General features: G+C 32.9%; 2 protein-coding genes across 6 annotated transcripts in view; both read left to right on the top strand.

Moving 5' to 3' along the window:
- The window catches only part of LOC127730362 (uncharacterized), a 172447-nt gene that overhangs the window by 75398 nt on the left and 77246 nt on the right, over positions 1-19803 (top strand). The gene's annotated exons all lie outside the window — the stretch shown is intronic.
- LOC127730324 (beta-1,4-galactosyltransferase 4-like) overlaps positions 1552-19803 on the top strand; it is a 49385-nt gene continuing 31133 nt past the window's right edge. Inside the window, exons 1-2 of one of the 5 annotated variants that reach the window (XM_052238703.1) lie at positions 1552-1694; positions 2560-2662. The gene's annotated coding sequence lies outside the window, so the exon portion shown is untranslated. Of the gene's footprint in view, positions 1695-1892; positions 1954-2559; positions 2663-4444; positions 4615-19803 lie in introns of those variants that run through there. The other 4 variants (XM_052238713.1, XM_052238707.1, XM_052238721.1 and 1 more) reach the window with 4 other exon arrangements.

Consider the following 19803-nt stretch of genomic DNA (forward strand, 5'->3'; position numbering starts at 1 on the left):
AAAATCGGAGGTTATGCATTTTTTAGATCCAACTGAATAGACACCCATGTCGTCGACTTGATAAAATGTATCTAATTGTTCTGCTTAATTATGTAATAGATAAATTGAAAACTTATGCAAATTGTGTTTTTATGATAAAATACTTCGTAATTTAGCCGAAAACTGTCATTTTATTTGTTTCTATTAACTTTTAAAAATTTTGTTACTATAGTAAACATTACAGTAAGCATTTATCGCCTTCTCTAACAAAGAACTTCGATTCTTTTGTTCTATTTCAACTGGGTTTCCGCCTGTTATGTCCCAGATTTAAGTTACTGTACACGCGTGTGTACATGTAAAAAGAAACGCAATTATAATTCAGGTTTAAGAAAACAAGTTTTTCAAATACATTTTGTTGAACATTTTCAGCTTAATAAATTAGAAAAATTAAATAAATAAGGCACCGACTGTTTATCTTTTTTTTTACATTCATGCACGTTCTGATTTATCAATATACATGTGTGAAAAAAAATCAACAGTTTGAAGGTAAACTAATAATAACTTAATCCAATCAAATTGCGTAAGATTTAATAACAATGACCGGTCCGCATCATAATAAGTAATAGGGGTAAACTGGGTAGGGAGAAAATGACAGATGTTTTAATTTCATTTTTTGTAATAACGAATAAATATTTGTCAACCAAAAGTTCTGCTATAATTTCAAAAACATGTCGTTCTGTATTGGTATAGTTTTCGAATCTTTATTATTTCATTTGCATATTTATAGCAATAGAAAGTTTGGGCTTCAAAAGTCAACATAATTATTGACTATACAGAAAATTCGCCCTTTTAAAACATTTATTGTTTCACAAATAATACATGGATTCAAATTAAAATCATTTCTTAAAACACTGCAAAAAAAATGTCATTTTGATTGGTATGTGGTATTGTCATAAAGTGCGTTGAAATAAACCGTGGTATAGCAAACATCGAATTCCCTCACAAAATGTTATCACACACTCATTTTTTTTTACAGATGGCGTCTAGTCTAAAATAATGCTACATATAAATGCTGATCCAATATAACGAGTCCATGCATTGTAAATTGTTCCTTTTGGAGTTTTTGTGATTTGGATATTTTAGACTATGTTGTAAATTAAATATGAGAATTTGGGTAAAATCGGTAAACATGAATTTGACAGATAATGCCCTTTTAAACATTTCTGCAATTATTTATCCTTCGATGTATTCATTTGTTTGAAAATAAAATCATTAAAGATTGCTACATGTTTAAAAATAATAAGTTTCAGTTTCACGATCATGATATTTTATGTTTCGAACGATCATGATATTTTATGTCTTTTTGTCGACATTTTTAGTCTTGACTCTCCATAACTACTAATTTCTAATATGAAAGGTTTTATGTCCTTTTTTGTCATATAGCTGTACAAATATCCAAGTTGCATGGCCTTCAAAATTTTGGGTTTGAACGTTCCTTGTGAAGGTACACCCAGAGAAGCTCATTGGACCGTCACTTAATGTATAACTCAAGTTAGACAAATTGTTTACATTCATTAAAGCCATTCACCCGTGATAGCAATTAAACACAATCAATAAGTATACGGGTATGTTCGTGTTTATCGCATGTCACGCCTGTGTGAGTTTTGTGTTTGACCTAAATCTAAATTCAATTGAAATGTAGGAATTCAAAGACGGTAAGGTTATTTTTATTTACATTTTTATTACATCGAATACAGATTTGATCTTTTCTTTAACTCTTTTTTCATTGAAAAGGGTTCCAAGTGAAACATAACCACCAAAATATTCAATAGGATATAAAGTAATGTACACGAGACTAAAAACTGTCATGAAATACCAGGAACTAATCAATATATCTAGGGATCAGTCTTTTATTTCCGGTTGTTTTCTTTGAATAACTCATATTTCAGTCCCATCTCTTCTCCTAGTAAGTAAGTAAGTAAATTTAATTCTGAGTCGTCACATATCATACAATCAAACATTAACATGAGCATGAGAAAGCTCTTATAACCGACTTTAGCATATTATATACAAAACATCACAATACAACAAGGTTTCAAATAAGACAAGTACACATATTCATAAAAATGTTAGAATATATGATTCTAACGACAAAAAACCTAATGGTCGAAACTGATATGTTAAACCGGTTTAACAATTATAATCAAATCAAATCAAATCATTTTATTGGTGTAAAATCTAAATATTCAAAGTTAACCAACTTTCATATTATAGAATAGAATAGAATAGAACAGAATATTTGTATTTCCCAAATTACAGGGCCCATAAAGGGCATAAAAATCAGTTACAATTGATTGACATAATTGATAATTACAACAATAGACATCACAGTGTACATGTATATTTAGTATATTAGCATCGGTCAGAATCAGAGCCATCAACCATACAAATTATGAAAACACAATTAAATATTATATAATTATATCATTATATTTAGATAAATTATCTATTGTAGTTGCAGCTGTTGTCCACTACGTAACACTTGACTGATTGTAAAACCTATATTTTCTTCTTTTACAGTTAACACAAAGACTTAACTTTTACATGTGATAACAAAGAAGAATAAAATTGATTAAAATATTCTGTCAACTAGATGTACTGATACTTGTATCAACTGAAAACGGTAAGTTAATATTTACAGTTCAAAATTTTGTATATAACAGTGGGACTTATCACCCAAATGGATTATGAAACAATCCGTTTAGGATATAAAAGCCCAAATGGGATAAATACAGTCCTTAAAAACTTACTTTTTAATTTAAGCAAAAATATTGAAAGGTTAAGAGCAATAGTAGGAACTTTTGGTAATCGAATTTTACAGAAACTGATTAAATTGCTTGATTGATCCCTTTGAAAACCACTATCCTCATAGGGGTCATTCACATTGACAATCAGGTATACAGAAAAGTTGCTGCCTTTTATGTAATCGTTTGCATTTTGTAATATCACCTCATAAATTCAAAATAAAAATTTGTGCACAGTAAATTTATATCCCAAACAGGTTATCATAACCCAATTGAGTGACTGGTCCCAAACCATCAATTAAGATTTGTATACAATAAATTAAACCTCAGCACTGAGAGCACGGACAGTTGTGGGATAATGACTACTAACAAATATAAATAGGGTAAGTATGCAGGTATATTGATTTTTTTTTAATAATGCATGGACTTTAAGAGAGGGCTGTGTTCTGGACTTCAACGGTGCTTAACCAAAAATGTCTGGACTAAGTGGACTTTAACGGTGAATAACTAAAATATGTCAGTAAAATGTGTAAGTTGGGCATATACATTTATGGTAGGTATAAAGGCAGTAAAACACAACTATATATTTTTTGGAAGTAAAAATGCTTGACAGAATGATAGATTATGAGTCAATCAAATTTCTTGGTTTAAAATCGAGATACAAAGATTCTAATGATAAAGCAGGCGGAAACCCAGTTGAAATTAAACAAAAGAAATGGAACTCTTTGTTAGAGAAGGTAAAAAAGGCCAAGTTGGTAAATTTGAATTGTTAACATCTGTTTCTATGAGCTTTAAAAGTTTAATGAATGTGCATAATTTACGATTTTGTGCATCTTATATGTGTGTGTTTTTACTTAAATTATGGTATAGAGCTTCGATATATTTGTAAACTTTTAAATTATAGACACATTTTCACAAAACAGTCGATTGGGGTAGGTCCAAATACATGTGGATCTTTTTTGTGCATAAGCATAATTTCCGCCGAAAAAAAAATCCAAAGAAAGATAATAGATTGATCTTTTCAAAGCATTAATTTGCCCCCCGGCGACAGTTTTTTTTTTGGTGAAAAATCCCCAAAATAGGCAATAATTTCATCGAAGAGAAAGTCGGGTACACCTTTCTATGTTCAGGCGTGTTTGAGTTGACTCTTCTGTCTTGCAAACGTATGAAAGAAAAATATTTGATACATCATCTCGCTTCAGATTCTATTATTTTTATATATTTAGGCTATAGGTTGATATGATAACTTTAAAAACTTACAGCACTAAGAAATGAAATATATGGGTCAAGTGAAATATCTTTCTAATGAGTCATAACAACAGAGTAGGTGTGTTCAAATGATAAATTTTTACTAAAAGTACTTGACGACAGACTTAACAAGTGGATCTTAAAAATCCATAACTTCAAAAAAAACTTCTTTTTTGTGTGTGTTATCTACGGCAATTAGTCCTCAACCTCTGAAAATTTTTAGTCTGCCCTTCCATGAAATATTTAATTAGAATTTTTTTAAATGTTTTTGAACTTTCGAAAATTCCCCCTGACAACCGATCAGACAATAGTTTTAAGTTGACCAAATGCTTAAAAGTACATTAAATGATGCTCAATAGAAAGTAGATACATTTGTCTTTTAAGATACAACTGGCATATAAGGATCGTAATGATGCTATGTGGATAAACTGATCGGGTTTCAAGAGCTAAATTGACAGTGCCTCATCACTACAATGGCTTCCATTTTTACGATTATATAAATTGGGTGGCGTAATGGGGAGATAATTTTGACGAAGTAGAATCCTGACTGAAGTACAAACACAAAAGGACGAAATCAAAATAGGTACCATATCTTTCGGTTGTTTATCTTTTTGTGTAGATGTAAGGAAAAGCATGAACACAAGACCCATTAATTAAAATTAAATAATCCATTTCTAATGCTGCAAATCTTATTGAGCAACAATCTTTAAAATAACATTCTGTTAAGTAACAAATAATTACAAATATATGTTTTTATTGGTATAAATATTGATTTTGTTATCAGTAAATTAAAATCATACTAAATAGTTTAGTTATACACATATGCACTTTAACGGTACTACAATCTGTCGATACCTTTATTTTGGCATTGCACAAGGTCATGTTTTTCTCTGACTGTTAACGACGTCTTTACACTAAATCCATTGGATGTTGGATGTGCACTGATTGATATTTTAGTCTTAGATACATGATTTTTTTTATTAGTTGTTATTGGCTTTGAACTAGCTGTCAGTAACTGCGAATACTCTCAAATCTGTACTTAATTTCCGTTTTGTTGTTAGGGATAAGGGATGGATAAATACTCTGCCACGTCCGGTCTGTGTTTATGTTTGATGTTTTTCTGCTTTGTATCGATCTGATGAGTTAAGCCTTTTTCAACTGATTTTTATAGTTTGTTCTTATGTTGTGCTGTAACACCACTGTCCCAGGTTAGGGGTAGGGTTGAGCGCTCACAAACATGTTTAACCCCGCCACATTCTTTATGTGCCTGTCCTAAGTCATGAGCCTGTAGTTCAGTGGTTGTCGTTGGTTCATGTCTGTCATATTTGTTTTTTGTAAATTGTTTTGTTATAAATAGGGCCACGGTTAGTTTTCTCAATTGAATTGTTTCATATTTTTCATGTCGGGGCCTTTTATAGCCGACTATACGGTATGGGTTTTTCTCATTGTTGAAGGCCGTACGGTTGCCTATAATTGCTTACATCCACTTTATTTGAACTTTGGTGGATAGTTGTCTCATTGGCAATCAGACCTCATCTCCTTATTTGTATTTTGTACATCTGTACCATTTATTACATGTAACTTCTGCATGCCATCAGGCTCGTAGCTACGTTTACGTCAAAACGCCCGGGCGTACACATGAATTTAGGAGAAACTAGATGTGTCGGAACGACACGAATGGCCCCACTCGCAAAAAAATCTTGAAGCCATTTTTAGGAGTAGAAATTTGAGAATGAAAGTCTGTATAACTGTTATTTTCGCTAAATTTAAAAAAAATCCAAAGCCCGTAATTTTGGCACAAATCAGAGGAGCAGAACCAAACGTTAACTCAATCTGTTACTCATCATGGAAGACTCACATACTAAAAATCAGATCAATATGTGAAGGCGTTTAGAAAAAAAAGTCCGTATAACTGTTACTTTCACGAAATTTTAAAGTACGGTATGGGTTTTTCTCATTGTTGAAGGCCGTACGGTTGCCTATAATTGCTTACATCCACTTTATTTGAACTTTGGTGGATAGTTGTCTCATTGGCAATCAGACCTCATCTCCTTATTTGTATTTTGTACATCTGTACCATTTATTACATGTAACTTCTGCATGCCATCAGGCTCGTAGCTACGTTTACGTCAAAACGCCCGGGCGTACACATGAATTTAGGAGAAACTAGATGTGTCGGAACGACACGAATGGCCCCACTCGCAAAAAAATCTTGAAGCCATTTTTAGGAGTAGAAATTTGAGAATAAAAGTCTGTATAACTGTTATTTTCGCTAAATTTTTAAAATCCAAAGCCCGTAATTTTGGCACAAATCAGAGGAGCAGAACCAAACGTTAACTCAATCTGTTACTCATCATGGAAGACTCACATACTAAAAATCAGATCAATATGTGAAGGCGTTTAGAAAAAAAAGTCCGTATAACTGTTACTTTCACGAAATTTTAAAAGTCCAAAGCCCGTAATGTCGGAAAAAATCAGCGGAGCGGAACCAAACATAAACTCGATCTGTAACTCATCATAGAAGACTCATATACTAAAGATCAGCTCAGTTGGAACAGTAAAGCTGCAACAGGAAATTAGGAAACACAACAGATAAGTCATTGTCAAAAAAATCATCCTATTCAACTCTGAAATTTTTCTTTAAGTGTGTTCTTCAGAAATCCTTATGTAAAATTCCAACAGTATAATTGTTACTCTTTTGGAATTTGAGTAACTTTGACGTTTTTACTGGGATGACCTTGAGATGGCAGTTTCTGAGTGTGCCTTTTTAAAAACACCCATTACTGCATATAAATACGCTGACGTTATCGAGTGCAGAATGGAATTCTTTATCGCTTCATATATATTAATAGCATCAATGAAAGTTCATGAAAATATTTTTTTTGGAACGTTTATCTGTAATTAACATGTTTCGTCTTGAGAAATATATATCAGTAAAAAACATCATAATAACGAACAGGTACCTTGATAACATCGGTCATCTTAGTACTCATAATGCACGTGGATGAATTTTAAGAATTGTATGCATGTTCCTTGCATAACAATATTGTATAACAATATGATGGACACACTTATACAGAGTTTGATTTATTCGCCAGCATCAGATCTTGATCCGAGTAAACAGCAAATCAGTACTTTGATTACAATTTGTATTTATAATTGAAATGTGACCCCAAACGGGATTTTGTAGAGGGATGCTGTAAGATCTTCGAGTTGGTATAGTGTAGTGAACAGAAAATTAAGATGCAATTTCAATGAAATTGACTTTAGCTGATTATTGAAGTTCGTACAGTAACCTTTAGTCCGTTTGTCTTTTACTGGCCAGTTGTCTCATTGGCAATAACGCGACATCTCCTTGTAATATATTAAGGCGAAATTTCAGGACATAAGTTCTTTATCTTGAAAATAAAAATAAGAATTCATGTTTGAAAAGACGAAAACTCCCAGTGGGAAATCTAGTGACAAAATATTACCTCCCCTGTAAACACTGAAAACTAGATCTTTTCAATGTTTGTCCCATTTTAGCAAGGACGCTATCAATTATAAATTGACGGGAAAACGTTCTGGTAAATAATAAAAAAAAGAAATAGGTTGAAATAAAAACAAAACTTCCATTTAATGTTATCATTTCCCTACTTAAATAGAAAACGACGAGTACAGCAGACTAAAGCAGCTTGGTGTAAAAATGGTTTAAAATGTTGCTATGCGAATAAATTCCTGGAATACCAATTTCAATTTATTTTTTTACTGGCTGTATACCTCTCTGGAACATGCTAATTATCCGTATATATATGCAGCTAGATAAGAGAAAGTCAGGGAACAAATTTCAAAGGAATCGATTGATATGCAGCAAAGATTGGCACTTTTGAATTTAAGTTACTAAGCAAATTCAAACGGACCTTATCCCGATGTAAACATTGAATGTGAATAGATCGAGAAGACTGCAAATACATGTACAAAAATCGAGACGACCTTTTCTTAAAATTGTATAAAAAATAGTAAAAAGATGCCTACTTTATAAGAATATTTATCTTAAATGTTTTAACCTGCACAGACAGACTTTCATATTGTTATATTCATAAAAAGACAATATTTCTATATTGAATTTTCATGTGACAAGAGCAGACCGGTGTACTCAAAAACTTAGAATATGTGAAAAATAAGTATATTTTGGGAAATTGTAACATGCTAAGGACTTTGTGGAACACTCCAAAAATTGGTGACCCGAAAGAGCTTTAGATTTTGTAAGTACATGATTTTTTCTTTTTTTTTATCAATATGCAGCAAAGATTGGCATTTTTTAGATTTCAGTTTCACAAGCTTCAAATGCGATCATCTCGATAAATACTGAACATAAAACATCGTGTATTTGCATGTATATTTCTAATAACACAGTTTAACAAATAATTTAATTGTTATTTTGATCAATGTCGTCACCGGCATTGTTTTATTGTTGATTTTCACGATTCTATCATAAGAAGAGGTAATTTTCTTTTGTTCTTTTTCACTAGATTTCTATGAAAGCTTATTTGGGTCATTATATCCTCTAGAAAAAAATATAAGTCGTGGCCACGAGTAACTTATTCGTGGCCACGACTTACTTATCCGTGGCCACGACTTACTTATCCGTAGCCACGAGTTACATATTCGTGGCCACGATTGACTTATTCGTGGCCACGAAAAACTCAGCCGTGGCCACCATTTCCTAAGTCGTGGCCACGATTTACTTAGTCGTGGCCACAAGTTACTAATTCGTAGCCACGATTTACTAATACGTGGCTACGACTTACTTATTCGTGGCCGAGAGTTACTTATTCGAGGCCACGACTTACTTATCCGTGGCCACGAGTTACTCATTCGTGGTAACGAGTTACTAAGTCGTGGCCACGAGTTACAAATTCGTGGCCACGATTTACTAATTCGTGGCCACGATTTACTTGGTCGTGACCACGAGTTACTAATTCGTGGCCACGATTTACTAATTCGTGGCCACGACTTAATTATTCGTGACCACGAGTTACTTATTCGTGGCCACGACTTACTTATCCGTGGCCACGACTTACTGATCCGTGGCCACGAGTTACTCATTCGTGACAACGAGTTACTAAGTCGTGGCCACGAGTTACTAATTCGTGGCCACGACTTATTTATTCGTGGCAACGAGTTACTTATTGGTGGCCACGACTTACTTATCCGTGGCCTTGACTTACTTAACCGTAGCGGATAAAAGTTTAAAATGAAAGCCAGATAGTATTTCTATATCATGATTTTTATTATATGCACTTTAACAATTCGGATATTGATTTCAAGAACAAAACGAATACGTATTGATGAAAAGAATACCCGAAAAAAGTCACGATCTCTAATTGACAATTTTACCTCATTGTCGGGGGAACTTCATATTATGCAGTTGTATAAAATTGTTGGTGTCATACAATGTACGAAATATCGAAACCCTATTTTATGTAATTAAATGGGTGTAGGGGGACTTAACAGCAATTATTTTACCGGATGTATATACATATGACCTATACAAATATAATTAGATCTCTTGTAGAAATTTCTAAATATAAACTCTGGCTTAGATTATAATCGGATTAAGGTAGCACAATACAAAGATTTTTTTACTTCCAATCTCCAACCTTTAAAATGATGTTACTTTCTTATGACTGCAAACAAATTAATAAAAGAGGTATATATAGATAGATAAAAGATTTATCTTTTAAATGAATGCAATATTTTTGTTATGCAATCATTATGTAATCAATTATTATGCAATTAATGGCAAAATCTTGGTCAGTTCACTTGAATGAATTTAGCTCTGACATCTCTACAAGTTGCTTTTTTAAAAAAAAAAGTCAATACGTGAACCTTAGAACTTTTTTTATGCTAATTATTATTTCAACTGAATTGTAAATTATATCTCAGTATTTTCATTACCATGTGTGTGGAGGATGATATTTTCTTTTTTTTTTTGTAAATCAGGACAATTATGGCATGTTGAGAGTGGTGTTATATATAAAGTAGGGAGATAAAGAATGTTTTTTTTTCAATAGTTCATTTCTGGATGGTGTGTAAAATGCAGAAAAAAGATGCTACAACAAAATTTATATTTTGTAATATATTTTAGCGGTATGTTGACGATTCTGAAAGAAAAATTAAATGTTTGGGCTTGATGTTTGTGATGTCGTATAACAGAAAAAATGATTATGCATATGCCATGCAGCAGTGGTGAAAAACTAATACAGAGTCAGAAATAAAATAACGAATGTCTTTTATAGAGACTGAGTGATGATAGATACATGCAGAGATAAGATAATGAATTTCTATTGATAGTAATTAAGGCTCTAAATTTTTATCAAACTTAAATATAAATAAGGAAACAAAAGCAATAATTATAATAAATGACCGCGATTAAATCAGGTAGTTAGTTTTCAAGTATGAGTTGTTTTACATTGTCATTTTGAGGCCTTTTATAGCTTACTATACGGTATGGGTTTTGCTTTTCTCATTGTTGAAGGCCGTACGGTGACAAATAGCTGTTAATTTCTACGTCACTTGGTATCTAGTAGAGAGTTGTCTTATTGGCAAACATACTACATCTTCCTTTTTTATTTAAAGAAACCATACTTAATCTCATATAAAAATACAACTTAGGTTCTGGAAATTACGACGAAATTTAAAGGCACCTTTTACGTGTGTTAGATGCAGAATTTACAAGTCACATCGAAAATGAATATACGTTTGAGTCCTTAAAATAATTCTAACGATATGAAACGATTTACAGACACTGAGTGATATTCTTTGGAGTTGAGGCGATAACTCACTAATTATTTAAAACTTATGGTCAATGAAATTAAACAAATTTAGGATTGCTATATTCCTCGATGTTTGGCATTACAAACTATTATAAATTACTACCGGTATGTGGTTTGCGAGGATAGATTAGCAATTGTCCAAAAACATATAATAACAGGAAGATGAGTATTACCTATTCATGATTCTTTTATAAAATTAACTTTTTAAGCATGTGTCTCCCAACAACTATCTCATATGTGAACTTAAGTATAGGGGAAATTTTGTTCGCTATGTTAAAGAAATCTTCAACTTGCTCTATTTTGCCTGTGAAGACCATAACACCGTCATCTCTATATTGACAGTGTAATTTGATGTTTTCTTTCCATTTGAACTTATCTAAGATAATTATTACAGCCGATTTCATTGAGTGTGTAGGAAAAGGTAATATCTTTGGTTAGCTTGCTTGCTAGCTGAACCGTGAAGTCATTATTAGGTTAGGTAAACCACCCTCCTATATGAGTAGACTAGTCCCACAGATAACCAATTCTATCAGTCTGTCGGACTAGTCTACTCATAAAGGAGGGTAGTTTACCTAACCTAATAATGACTTCACGGTTCAGCTAGCAAGCAAGCTAACCAAAGATATTACCTTTTCCTACACACTGATTGAAATCGGCTGTAATAGGACAGACAGATGCAGATATGTGCATGATGGTGAAAATATACCACCTATGGAGGGGGCACTCCTATAACTTGTTTGTATAACTTTCCATTAAACTCAAATTTATTGTTTTTTAGAATAATTAAACAAATGCAGTTTAATCTTTTTCGTTGAGAATCTTTAAAGGATATTCTTTTGTGTCAATTAATTCTTCTGCATTGATAACTGTTTCTTTTAAATTATCAATGATCATATTTGTGTACATTTACGTTTCATCATAGGCAATAAGAATGCATTCCCTTTTTACCTCGTGTGTTTTATTAATGAAATCTTTTGTATCTTGAACTTAAAAGTTATGCCTCTTCAAAAATGGTTTTATAATAGATCATTTATCTCTCAATGCGTCTCGTGGGAGAGTTACACTTATTGATGATCAGTCGTAAGGAACATTAATTAATGTCTCCTACTAGTTGACCATTTCGCAATGCCTCATTAATTATTTCTAGATTAATTTAATGAATGTTTGAAAGACTGAGGTACATGTGTCCATGTTTTGAATCATTATTATTCTTTAAGAATTATACGTATGGGAATCTATTTCTTTTTTTTCTACATAGATTATCAACTATATCTTTTATTACCATATAGCATATAAGTGAGTTTATAGCGATCTGTGTAAAGTTCTTTATTGCCAAGTTTTAGATATCTTAAATGCTCCGTATGGAGGTGTTCTTAATTGCAGGAAACTAATACAGATAAGAAGAACAAATGTTCCGAATGAACAATAATTAAGGTTTATAAGTCCTCCATAGACTATATTTCTAACTAATAAATATGCGTGAACCCTCAGGGGTTCACGCAATAACTACACAAGAAATTTGAACGTTATCTTAATCAACACAGCAGGAGCTACAAAAGGGTGTCTCAAATTATCGCTATCGTATTCCATTTTCTCATAAATCTGTAATTAGTGTAAACATCCTTACCACATAAAAGTAGAGATTATTTGATTAGGTGTAAAATTTGATCTATACATTCTATCTAAAATCTGAGACACCCTTTTGTAGATAATGGCTCTAGGACAACATATTATAAAATCAACCCTCTCGGGGTATCCATGAAGAAGCTAATGTCAATTGAAAGTGGAAAATTCTTGTAATTTTTTTTAGACATAGTTAAAATTATAATTAATTACATAATTGTTGTATAATACTAACATTGCATTAATTTGAAAGAGTAATCTGTTAGCTATCCATAAATACCACTTTTATAAATTTTCAAGCATTATAAAGAAAGTTACAGCATTTTAAAACTGGGGAGTTGGAGGTATAAAATCTTTGTATTGTGCTACCTTAATTATGGAGGCACAAATAGGAATACAAATATCATTTAATTTCAAAATCGTCTAATAATGTTATGTTATAGTAAATAAAAAGCATTTAAATCGATCGAATATTAAAACGAAATTCAATGTTTTGTTTATATGTGAACAAAGTTGACATATCTGATCATGAACCGTTGACGTCAGTTACTTATTCGTGGCCACAACCTAGTAAATCGTGGCCACGACCTAGTAAATCGTGGCCACGACCCAGTAGCTCGTGGCCACGACTTAGTAAATCGTGGCCACGACTTAGTATATCGTGGCCACGACTTAGTAAATCGTGGCCACGAATTAGTAAATCGTGGCCACCAATAAGTAGCTCGTGGCCACGGATAAGTAAGTCGTGACCACGAATAAGTAACTCGTGGCCACGAATAAGTAAGTCGTGGCCACGAATAAGTAACTCGTGGCCACGACTTAGTAAATCGTGGCCACGAATAAGTAACTCGTGGCCACGGATAATTAACTCGTGGCCCCGGATAAGTAAGTCGTGGCCACAGATAAGTAACTCGTGGCCACGAATTAGTAACTTGTGGCCATGAATTAGTAACTTGTGGCCACGAATTAGTAACTTGTGGCCACGTGGCCACGACTTATAATTTTTTTTCTAGAGCATAGAATGACCCAAATAAGCTTTCATAGATTTCAAACTGTCCCGTGGTTAGAAATGAATTAATCTTACAAGAAAGTTTTTTAGCTTAACTTTAAACAAGCTGAAAATTGAATATAAAACTAACGTTGATTTTATCAAAACTTTGTTTTACCGGCTGTTTTTTCAACAAAGCAGAAATTTTAGACCAGAAGTATTGCAACTACTACTGCTTTGATACGGAAATAATGCTGGAAATACAATAAGTATTTAATGGTAACCGTAATTTAATATCATATTTCGATTTTTTTCTAAATTCGTGCACAAAATGCCTTTTCTAGTTTGTTGTGTTGTTCGGATGCTGTCTCATTTCCGTATCACTAATGAAAGTGTATGAAAAACAACGCAATCATAATTATTATGTCAATAGGAAAAGTAGAGACAAAAAATATTCCTGATTTCGTAAATATACGTTTTGTCGCTATAAACGATAAACAGTTTGCCAAAAAAATCAACGTAAAAAAGCATATCTCGATTTCCCATGACTCGTTTACATGCACAGTTGACAAATTCGATCAACAAATATTTTCTTAATTTGTCCTACATTTTGTTTTTTTCGGAAAATAATATTTAAGTGAGTGTTGTAAATAACACGTCGAATGATTTGCACTGATTTGTACTTTTAAGTTGGCAGGCGCAGATTGAATATTATTTTATGAAGACGTGACAAACTGCCAATATTAACCTATCAACGTTCCCATTAAAACAAAGTTTCAAGTGCGGAGTTGCGTTGGCGCCATTTCACATCAAAAGCAAGGTCGTGCATACATTATTCAAAGTAAGGTTGACATTGACAAGTTGCTATGCAACCAATGTTATGGTGGTAGGTGTAATAGATAGACATAAAATATGTACTGCAAAAATGATCAGCAATACAAGATTTACAAAAGTGCCAATATGACTGCCCCATCAATCGACTCGTATTGGTGTTACTGCCCCATCAATCGACTCGTATTGGTGTTACTGCCCCATCAATCGACTCGTATTGGTGTTACTGCCACTAAATGATCATTTTTGACAAATTTTTACAGTTTACCTATTCGTTTTTGAAAATTTAATGGATTACTTAAAATTTAGACAGTGAAATGATCAGCAATGCAAACTACAAAATGACTGAAACCATCAAGTGACTCCTTCCATGAATTATTGCCCTTACATGACGGTGTTTGTCAATTATTTACAAGTTTTTACTATTATATATCTTTATTCTCGTAAACCAAAGTACAATGGTATAGAGACATATACAAATAAATTAACATACATAGTATATTACGATGTCAGTTTCGTTGCTTGTCGACCGCCTCGGTGGTAGCATGTTCTCCTCGAGAGCGGGAGGTCGTGGGTTCGAACCAAGTCGGTTCAAACCAAAGACTTTAAAACTGGTATTTGCTGCTTCTCCGGTAAGCACGCGGCATTAAGGAATAAGAGCAAAGACTGGTCGTCTCGGAGTCAGAATAATGAGTCCGCCTGTCCAGGTAGGGTTATATATGGAAGGGAATATCCGCCATAATTATACATTTATTAATTTGTAAAATGCAATTTCTTAATTTGTAAAATGTAATTTCTTAATTTGTAACATGTATTGTTTCCATCCGTTATATGAAGTTCTACAATTCTTGATTTGTGAAATGTAACTTCTTAATGTGTTAATGTAATTTCTTAATTTGTTAACGTATTTTCTTCGTTCGTTACATGAAATTCTACATTTCTAAATTTGTGAAATGTAATTTCTTTGTTTGAGTCACGTTTTGGGAGAATGTATGAGTGTTATTGTTACCGCTGCCAGCCAATGAGAAGTTCCGTTTCTCAAGAAAAACTACAAGTTACAAATCAAGAAGTTTCACAAATCAAGAATGAAATAGTTCCACTCAATTCCGCACGAGGTCCCTGTGGATTTATGTCAACTCGCACCTTAGCCAACTCGTACCCAATATTTACCAGCTCGTACTTCTACCAACTCGTACTTTTACCAACTCGTACCTAATATTTTATTATTTATACGCATGAGTTTTCATGTTCTTTTATATAATATACAAAATACAATAAAGTACAACTTTATTGATTGGTAATCTGATGCAATTTGTTTTCAAATCAGAAATATCTAAAGTTAATCATTCGTATTTAGATGTAAATGAGTATATGAAATTGTTTGAACGATAATTTATTTCATATACAGATCTAAATGCACATATTAACTGTAAAGAGTTAGATTTCATAACAAATGAAGTAGATGTCAGGTTGGACAACTTTCTTCCCACTAATTATGTTGCAGATAGTGTATGCAAATTTAGAAATACTCAAGTACACCAAAAAACTAATAATTATGGAAAACTAATACTTGACTTATGCACTATACCTCAATTGAGAATCCTTAACGGAAGAACGCTGGGTGATTCGAAAGGTAAAATCACTTTCTATAATTATAATGGTGTGTCTATTAATGACTATTGTTTATGCTCATCTGAATTTTTACCAAATATTGTCAATTTAAGTGTTGGTCAATATAAACCAACAATCTCTGATCTGACTGTCCGATCTCAATAACCATACTATCTCGTTTAGTAAAGGAGTCATTTAATAAGTATGTTAAACCTTCTCTTAGAGGAGTTAAATGAGAAGAAATTTTAAAGTCTAATATGTTGAAATTTAACTTTAGAACCATTAACACTGAATTAGATAATTTAATCCAAAAAATGGATGCAAATAATACATTTGATTCAACTTCAACTCAAAGTGTTAATGACATAGTCTCGAGTTGTCAATATTATACAATGCTGTTTTTTTTTAAGTAAGACTACTAAAACTCCTGTTATAGCCAGGGGGAGTAAACGAAGAAAAACAAAAAAGCCATATTATGATAACGAATGTGAATCTAAATATAGGTCTCTAAAATTAGTCTGACCAGAAAATTGTGTACTGAGCCCTGGAATGATAGTCTTAGACATAAAGTATTATATCATAAAAAGGGACTAAATAAACTCACAAGGAAAAAAATATAGACAATTTAGACATAAAATGATAAAACAGATTATAGATAAAAATGTATTTAACGATAAGAAAACTTATAGTATAATACTGCTTTTAATGATTGTAACACTGAGATTTTAAACAGTTATATTACAGCTCAGAGCTGAGGAGGTGGTTATTGCAGTTAAATCTTTAAAGAATAATAAAGCGAGTGGTGCAGATTGTATTACAAATGAAATGTTGCAAATATCTTGTAATATGAATATTGATGTTTATTATGGCATGGTATTGGTTGCAAAAATTTGATATTTTTCATTTAAATGCAATATTTCTTATTTAATTGGTATATTTCTTCATTTAAATGCAATATTTTTTTATTTGAATGGTATATTTTTTCATTTAAATGCAATATTTTTTATTCAAATGGTATAATTTTTCATTCAAATGGTATAATTTTTCATTCAAATGGTATAATTTTCATTCAACTGCAATAGTTTTTATTCAATTGGTATAAAATGTCATTTGAATGCAATATTTTTTATTCAATTGGTATAGTAGTTTTTTATTTATATGAAATAATTGCATTATGGGAAATTCTTTGACGTCATAAGGTCAAATTTGCAACAACGTTTGTGATTGGTCGGAAATTGTTTTGATTTCTACCCTTTCTTTCTAAACATGGGTGACCAAGAATTAAAAAAACGCGTCAGAATATCGCCCCTCTAACTAAATCTAACGTTCGTGCGAGTCCTGCACTGGCTGTTAAAATCTTGAGGTCATTTCTATTGCAAAATTTCGATGGTCAAAACGTTCGGTCCACTTTTCAAAAACCGTTTCATTGTATATGGATTTATATATCGGGTTTTTTTTTATAGATTAGACACCGTTGGTTTTCCCGTTTGAATGGTTTTACACTACTATTTTTTTGGGGGCCCTTTATAGCTTGCTGTTCGGTTTGAGCCAAGGCTCCGTGTTGAAGACCGTAAGTTGACCTTCAATGGTTTACATTTACAAATTATGACTTGGATGGAGAGTTGTCTCATCGGCACTCATACCACATCTTCTTATATCTATATACAACGTAAACCAGACGTTTCTCAGACTGTTTTCTTTTTTTAATAAATCATTTGCCGCGCGTTGTGTACTGATTGATAACTCAGTCTGGGAGAACAAGATTTATTCCAGTACCAGTTGTAATTAGGTTTGAGTAAACTTCCAGTTATTGCAAATACTCTTTATGTCGGTGCTTTGTGTCTATTGTCTAAATGTTAGTTTTTTTGTGTGTCTCGTACCGATCTTTTGAGTTAATTGCTGATTTGTGCAGGTTGTTATTTTATTGTACTGTTACACCACTGTCCCAGCTTCGGGATGGGTTGCTCACAAACATGTTGTTGTACTGTTACACCGCTGTTCTAGATTAGGGGAGGATTGGGATCCCGCTAACATGTTTAACCCCGCCACATTCTGTATGTATGTGCTTGTCCCAAGTCAGGAGCCTGTAATTCAGTGGTTGCCGTTTGTTGCTTTGTTATACACGTTTGTGTTTCGTTCATTTTTTTGTACATTAATTCGGCCGTTAGTTTTCTCGATTGATTTGTTTTACATTTTTGATTTCGGGGCCTTTTATAGCTGACTATGCGGTGTAGGCTTTGCTTATTGTCGAAGGCCGTACGGTGACTTATAGCTGTTGATTTCTGTGTCATTTGATCTCTTGTGGAGAGTTGTCTCATTTGCAATCATACCACATCTTCGTTTTTTATATCCACCCTGCCATATTCTTTATTTGCCTGTCCCAGGGATGGAGCCTGTAGTTTAGTGGTTGTCGTTGGTTCCTGTCTCGACTCATATTTGATATTTTGTAAATTGTTTTGTTATGTATAATTAGGCTGTTAGTTTTTTCGTTTGAATTGTTCACACTTTTCATGTCGGGCCTTTTATAGACGACTTTACAGTATCAGGTTTTTGTCATTGTTGAAGGCCTTACGATTGTCTACAAAAAGCATTTGTCTACATGACGGCAAAAAGCTCTACAGAGCTTATGTTTGTAGTATTTCATGTAACCCGACTTAAAATATTTTTTTCTTATCTTATCTTATCTTATCTATAATTACTTACATCCACTTCATATTTGAACTCCGGTGGATAGTTGCCTTATTAGCAATCATATTCCATCTCTTCATTTTTATATTATATACGTGACTTCTAAACTCGTGTTTTCCTGAACAAGCATGAAACAATTTTCACTGGGCGTTAAAATTAGCAACAAACAATCAATCAATTTAAACTTGTGTTAAATAAGAGGAAAACCATTTATTTGTTGGGGTGGGGGACAGAAGGATTTCATATATGAATATGGTTGCTAGGTAAGAGCTGAAAAATAGGCATGATTAGCGACAGATTGAAATGAATAATAATGCCCTCTCTTCCCTTCCCCATCCTTCATCTATAAATTTAAACTGACCACCACGGAATAGCCCAATAGTGTTGAAAGTAGCGTTAAACACCAATCAATCAAAATCCCTTCCCTAGAGTATCAAATAATCGTCCCTTAACTGTTATTGTCCGTGTAGTTCTTATATTTATCCAGCTTATCGTCCTACAGGGATGTCCTACTAAGGCTGTCATACCATAAAAACGTTTATAAAACAGCTCACATTCTAATATATATGCCTTTCTAAATTTATTAATTTCATTTAGACTAAACGACGCCATGTTTGTTATGTGCCTCTGCCGTCAACCTATCAAAAAAGAAGAGGTGGAAGAGAGCCAGAAGATCTTCCCAATGCAAAAAAAACCAGAAATGGACTTCTTCTGGCTCACTTCCGAAGAACAAAAAAAAACGCGCCCCCCATTTTTATGTTTTAAAAACGCCTTGCCCCTACCCTTTTTTCCAAAAAAATGGCATTATTAGATATATAAACATATATATAATCATCAAAATTAAAATGCTATTGTATTTTTAGCTCACCTGACCTGAAAGGTCAAGTGAGCTTTTCTCATCATTTTGCGTCCGTCGTCCGTCGTCCGTAAACTTTTACAAAAATCTTCTCCTCTGAAACTACTGGGCCAAATTTGACCAAACTTGGCCACAATCATCATTGGGGTATTTAGTTTAAAAAATGTGTCCGGTGACCCGGCCAACCAACCAAGATGGCCGCCATGGCTAAAAATAGAACATAGGGGTAAAATGTAGATTTTGGCTTATATCTCTGAAACCAAAGCATTTAGAGCAAATCTGACATGTGGTAAAATTGTTTATTAGGTCAAGATCTATCTGCCCTGAAATTTTCAGATGAATCGGACAACCTGTTGT

This window comes from Mytilus californianus, unplaced genomic scaffold (assembly GCF_021869535.1).
Source record: "Mytilus californianus isolate M0D057914Y unplaced genomic scaffold, xbMytCali1.0.p SCAF_1, whole genome shotgun sequence".
NCBI classification, from domain to species: Eukaryota; Metazoa; Mollusca; class Bivalvia; order Mytilida; family Mytilidae; genus Mytilus; species Mytilus californianus.